Source organism: Felis catus, chromosome A3 (genome assembly GCF_018350175.1).
Source record: "Felis catus isolate Fca126 chromosome A3, F.catus_Fca126_mat1.0, whole genome shotgun sequence".
In the NCBI taxonomy this organism is placed as follows: domain Eukaryota; kingdom Metazoa; phylum Chordata; class Mammalia; order Carnivora; family Felidae; genus Felis; species Felis catus.
The window spans coordinates 13,998,948-14,005,632 of record NC_058370.1 but is presented as its reverse complement, the minus strand read 5'-3'; positions in this window follow the sequence as shown (position 1 = coordinate 14,005,632).

The following is a 6,685-nucleotide window of genomic DNA, read 5'->3' as shown; positions in this document are numbered from 1 at the left end:
CGAGTTGGCAGAGTCCCTGGCCTCTTTGGTCATGGCCCTCGGATCCTGCTGGCCACCGGGCGTGGTTGAATGAGAAGCTGCAAACGCAAGCCCGGCTTCTGACATCTATTAAGCACCTGCTCCGTCCCAGGCACTGGGCTAAGCAAGCCCTCGACCTGCATTAGCTCCTTCCAGTCTCACCACCGCCCGTGGCCCTGTCTGGAGACGAAGGATCGTGTGGTGATCAGGCCGTGGACACTGGGTCAAATCCCAGTTCTTCCTGTTACTATCTGCGGGAACTTCACCCTCTGGACCTCCCTCTTGAGCTGCAAAACGGGGGTGACAGTAGAACCCACCTCACGGGTCATCGACAGCACCAGATGCACACAGACACGACCAGCACTTGGAACACTGGCTCTCGGACTTTTCTGACTGCGTTCCACAGTGAGAGAGAAGTCCATGTTCCATCAGACCGAGGACTGCGTATGGATGTGTACGTGTGTGTGAATACGAATGTGTATGTATCGTGTGTGTCTAAAATAGGTTTTACAAAGCAATGCCCACCCATATTACCATGATGATCCCATTATATCCATCCTGTTCTATTTCGCCCTTAAATGATGCAGGTCACGATGCACTAGATCAATTTCGCTCACAACCCATCGTTTGCAAAATACTAGTTTAGAACAAGGTCTGGCAAACGAAAGCTCATCATCCAATTAACTGCCGTCTTTGTAAGCCCCGTTTTACAGAGGGGGAAACTGAGGCCCAGAGAGGTGTTGTGGCTTGCCCCCTGACCTTGCAGCTGGAATGTGGCAGAGCTTGGACCCCAACCCAGCATCTTTGACTGCTAAATCAGTGTTCTTGGGTCAAGGTTGCCCACTGGTGGCTCACACTTAAAACTTGAGAGATTTAATTCAAGATCTACTTCTCTCCAGGAACAGCGGAGGATTATGCCAATCCTGAGCCTGCGTGCACACGTGGTCAGCCGGAGCCACCGGCAGCTTCCCCTTTTCACTGCGGCTCCTCGCCAGGCTCGCTGTTTACCACAGTCCCCGCCACACCCTGTTGTCTCCCCACCACACCATTTACCATCACACATGGCACTGCTTTTTTTCCATAGTGAAGAGATGCTTCTCTATCAAAAGAGGACACGTAAAGCAAATTCCCTTCTGCAGAGCGAAGGGATGTCGGTACTCAGTTGTACAAGCTGTCTAGAACCCAGCTGACCTGGCCTTGGACCGGGCCAGGGAGGCAATGGTTTTCCATTAATATCACTCCCCAACGAGAGCCCTGGGCCAGATGGCAAAGCCAAGGGTTTGATCCCAGGCCGCCACTCTGGGTGAGAAATGACTTGTTCAGGTTCAACCATGGCTCCTCCTTCTGCTGAACCTTCCCGAATCGAGAGGCTGGAAAGCTGAAAACTTCTGCAGGCTCCCTTACAGCCAGGGGTCTGGAGCACCGAAGGGTCCACAGATAGGTTGCGTTCACAAGAGACGTGTATTTGGTACTGCGTAAGTGTGTAAGTGGGAGAGAAGGGAGGCTGCGCCCAGGGCATCCAGCCTGCAGGTGCAGGCCAGAGCAAAGCTGGCGCCGGGCAGGACCCAGGAGCTGGGCAGCTGCTACCAGATGGACAGCGACGCTTCCTGATCCTGCGGGAGGAGCAGCCCGGCTCCTCACCGCCCACCCCGTGGCCAGTCCCTCAGCGCGGCAGCCTCAGTCCTCCCTGCGATCCTGCAGACACTCATGTGTCACATCCAACCAGGGAAGCAGCCAGATTGGGCCCGTGGGTTTGGGGTAAGAAATGTATTACGGGAGTTCGACCTTCTACAGGGGTCAGAGGAGTTCAGGAAGTGAAATTCTGAAAAGTGGCACCTGGAGTCACCAGTGAGGCATGTCTGGCCACCAAAGTGAGTCTGCGGAGAGGCTCCGGAAGAGAACCCGATTGGGGGGACGCTTGGCCTCTGCAGCCAAGCACCCGGGGTGGGCCAGGTGTCAGAAACAAGACCTGGGCGCAGCACGGAGGACAGCAGCGACACGCTGGAGCCCGAGGGCACACCTACACCTGTCACCACCTGTAGCCACAGCGACCTTGCAAGAAAAGAGACGGCTGCTCCCCTTGCGCCTTCAAAATCTCACCAAAGTTCCTCTTTTGGTCAATTCCAGCTCCGCACCCTTCAAGGAAAGGGATTCTGGGAAACGTAGTTCCAGCCCCACCAGCTTGACTCAAGTCGCACTACGGACGGAAGGGTTTGCTCATGAAACCCTCGCGCTCTACCTGGCTGGGTGAATTCTGCTCTCGACAACTGACCTGACAGAGACTGCGGGCAATTCTGCGGTGGCGGCTATCGATGTTTTTGTCAACCCAAGGCCTTTTGTTTGCACAATTTCCTACCTTAGGAGCCTGCAGCCGAAGCAACCCGAATCTCACCTTCCCGGCCTCCCTTGCAGTTGCAACGTAAGCATGTGACCTAGACTCAACCAATCAGATACAGCCAGCTGCAGACTCAGCCAATCAAATACCCTCCAAATGGTATTTGCATTCAGACCCAGGGCAACCTGGGTTTACCCGATCCAGATGAGGAAGCCATGGAATTCTGCAAAGTGCATTCGGAAGTGCGGGATGCAATCTAGCAAGGAGGCAGACGGGACATGCCCCGTGTCACTGGTGACAGTTGTAATGTCTGGGCCCAGTGACAGTGACGGACGGGAACGTCCTGCCATGTAACCTGGACGTTGTTTGTGGCTGTGCAGTCTCCTAGCCAGTCTCTCTGGCCCTCCCTCCTGGAGATCTGTGAATCACATAATGCCCTTTTATAAACTCCTTTCCTGCTCAGATTACGTAGAGTGTTGTTTGCAACTAAAAACCTGACCACATTTAGGGGCGCCTGGGTGGCTCAGTCAGTTAAGCATCTGACTCTTGGCTTTGGCTCAGGTCATGATCTCATGGTTCATGAGTTTGAGCCCCACATCAGGCTCTGTGTTGACAGCTCAGAGCCTGGAGCCTGCTTCGGATTCTGTGTCTCCCTCTCTCTGCCCCAACCCCATTCACGCTCTCGCTCTCGCTCGCTCTCTCTCTCTCTCTCAAAAATAAATAAATGTTAAATACAACAACAACCCAACGCCCTGAACTCTTGAGTCTCAGTTTCCCAAGCTGCACTAGGAGCAGAACAATCCCCACCTCGTGGACAGTTGAGGGGAGTCAGGGAAAGGGGGCCCAGAAGGCATTTTGTAAACTGACCACGGTGCCCCAGACACTGGGGCAGTTTCATTTGATGGGTCATGGTGCTCATTCGGGAAGCAGGTGGTCCAGTTTGAACCCTGGCTCTGGCACTGACCTGCTATGTGACTGTGGGCAAGTCGCATTCCCCGTCCTGCCCCATGGAGTGATCAGAAGACCTAAAGATTACAGCATGGGAAACCTCAGCTCAGGGCTCAGCATGGGGGCGGGGTGAGCCCGCCTCAGTGATGCTGGAAGGTACATGGGTGATCTTTGCTTCCCTTGGATTAAAGAAAGTAAATAATAATGTCGATGGTGTCCTGATGTGCCCTGGTATGAAAGTTGAAGTCTGGAAAACATTTCTCTGTTTGAAACACAACTCTGATTAATGCCACTCAATTGTAAATTTAAAAACGGTCAAAAGGGCAGGAGGCGCCCGGGTGGCTCAGTCAGTTCCGCGTCTGACTCCCGACTTCAGCTCAGGTCGTGATCTCACAAACCGTGAGATCAGGCCCCACGCTGGGCTCTGCACTGACATCAGGGACGGAGCCTGCGTGAGATTCTTTCTCCCTCTCTCTCTGCCCCTCCCCCACTTGTGCCTGTGTGTGCACTCTGTCAAAAATAAACATTTTTTGGGGCGCCTGGGTGGCGCAGTCGGTTAAGCGTCCGACTTCAGCCAGGTCACGATCTCGCGGTCCGTGAGTTCGAGCCCCGCGTCGGGCTCGGGGCTGATGGCTCAGAGCCTGGAGCCTGTTTCCGATTCTGTGTCTCCCTCTCTCTCTGCCCCTCCCCCGTTCATGCTCTCTCTCTGTCCCAAAAATAAATAAACGTTGAAAAAAAAAAATTTTTTTTTAAATAAACATTTTTTTAAATGGTTAAAAGGGCAACGTTTGTTGTATTTTACAACTTTTTTTTAAAAAAATCAATAATGTACTATACCAAAAATCATTGAATTACACACTTCAAGTGGGTAGATCCTACGGTATATGAATTGCAACTCAATAAAGCTGTTAAACCGCCCACATGGCTTCCCATCCCTTTCCCATCCCCCAACTTCTCTCCCTCTCTCCCTCTCTGAGCTCATCGCCCCCCGCCCCCACCTGGGATCCCTCCATTCTGGCCTCCCTGGCCGGCCTTCCCTCCCCGCAAGAGGCCGGGTCCCCGCCTCAGGCCTCTTGCGTGCCTTCTTCCTTCTGCCCGGGATGTTAGCAGCTCTGGGCTCTGCTGCGCCTTAGGATCACTGAGCAGCCTTCCGTGACAGACGCCCAAGCCCCACCTCCGGGAGTGGGAGGTCGTTATTCCGGGATAGCAGGTAGGGTCTCACCAGTCACCGGTTTATTTCACATCTTGCTGGGTGCTTCTAATGATCTGCCAGCATTAACGACCGCTGCCCTCGTCGTCACGGCTCGGTACCCCTCCTTCAGGCTTCTGCTCGCCGTCCAGCTCCCTGGGGGGGCCGTGCCCAATCACACCCTGCCTCCCTTACCTGAGGCAACACCGTCCCGCCTAGGACTGCATCATATGCGTATTTGCTTCCCGTGGAGAGTGTCAGAGGGAGGAGGAGAGAGGCCGTTCAGTGCTGTGTCCTCAGTGCTTAGTTCATGCCGTGTCCGGGGAAGCAGCTGTCACCCGAATGAACTTTGGCCCAGCTTCTCTCTGTCCCCGGTGGTCCAGCTCGGGCTCTGAGGGGCTGCAGTTCTAGGCGGCGGCCACCAGGTGGCGAGAGTGCCCAATCGCGTTCCAGGCCGCGGCAGCAGGCCCTGCCCCCACGCCAGGCCACTGGTCAAAGTAGCGAGGGCCATGGCCGTGGCGGACCCCCACTGTGTCCTCCTCCTTCTCCTTTGTAGATTCAAAGTCATCGGGCATCGGCAGACACTCGACCGGGACTAAAGCCAGAGAGGAAGGCCCTGCAGCCCTGTCCTCCCAAGTCCTCCTCCTCTCGCCTGGCCACTCACAGACCCTCTAGTGCAGCCTCGGGGACCCCAGGGCCACTGTTTGGGGACCGAGGACCCGTGCACTGGAGGCTGGGACATGCACGGTCTTCTTACATCCCAGGGTCACGTGTCCACAGGGGAACAAAGGGGCCCCAGACCTGAGCCTTAGGGAACAAAGCCCGAGGCCTCAGGTTAAGTAAAAAAGAAAAACAACACAGCAGGTCGGGGGTCAGGTGCTGCCCATTTCTGTTCCAAAAGTAAGGAAACCTGCCTCCCCGCGAGGGTCTGTAAGTACAGACTGAGGGATGCGGAGGAGGGGGCCCTGGGAGAGCCAGCGAGGCTGGGAGCACACCCGCGGTTTTTCAAATTTGAGGCATGGACCTAGCCCCACAAATAGCAAATTCAACATTTTTTTAAAGGCACCGGTTTCTCTACCGCTGAGTTATCCTCTGGTGTCTCTCCTCTCTGGGAGGCTGCAGCGGTGACCGCTGGGGGCAGGGTCCGGGGGCCGATGTGTCCCTGCTCAAATGTCACCCCAACTCTAGGAGCTCTGTGTCCTTCCAAGCAAGCTCTCGGGACACAGCAGTGACCGGATCAGCCTTCCCCTCACAGAGCTCACGTTTGAGTGGGAAGTCATAAATATGTATGAACTTTGCTCAAGGACATGAAAACCAGGAAGAGACAGAGGATAATGGGGGGAGGGGAGTGGCTGCTTCAAGAGGTGACGTCTGAAAGCTGATGCCAGCGACAGAGGGTGTGCCAGGCCAAGGGCACAGCAAGTGCAAGGGCCCCGGGGGCCGAGGCCCCGGGGAGCCGGCTTGCTGGAGCTAAAAACACGGGGCGACAGTGCGGTCCTGCTCACAGTCTCCACCTCTTCCCCTAAAGGGGGCTGTGTCCCCCGCCCCTCTGTGGACTTCAAATGATAAGGGAGGGTGCCCATCCGTGCCCAATGAAAGAAGCCGAACAAATTTTTAACTCAAAAAAAGACAATGCCCATTTACTAGAAAGAGCACTTTAATAGGAGTCCAATTAGAGTCTTTCACCAGCTCCATGGCCTTGAGCTACTTTTTTTTTTTTAATACTTATTTTGAAAGAGAGAGAAACAGAGAGAGATACTAAGGGCAAGGAAGGGAGGGGCAGAGAAAGAGAGAGAATCCCAAGCAGGCTCTGCACTGTCAACGCAGCGCCCGATACGGAGCTCGAACTCACCAACTGACTTGAGCTGAATTCAAGAGTCAGGAGCCTAACCAACTGAGCCACCCAGGAGTCCCTGAGCTAGTTAGTTCCTTGGGCCTATTTCTAGACAAACCCATCGCGGGTGACATTAGGATGGTGAACAGCCCTTCTGGCTTGGCTTACACCACACGAACGCGGTGGGCCACAGACCCCGGGACGTCCGGTGCCCTCTACACCGAAGGAGCAGCCACGCCCCCACCTTGCGGCTCGTCAGCCACGCGAAGCTCACAGCGTCTTCGTACCCACTGGTCCCTGTCTGGGACGCTCACCCAACTCATCTTCCCGCAGCCAAGCTCTTCGTTCTGACCTGGGGTCA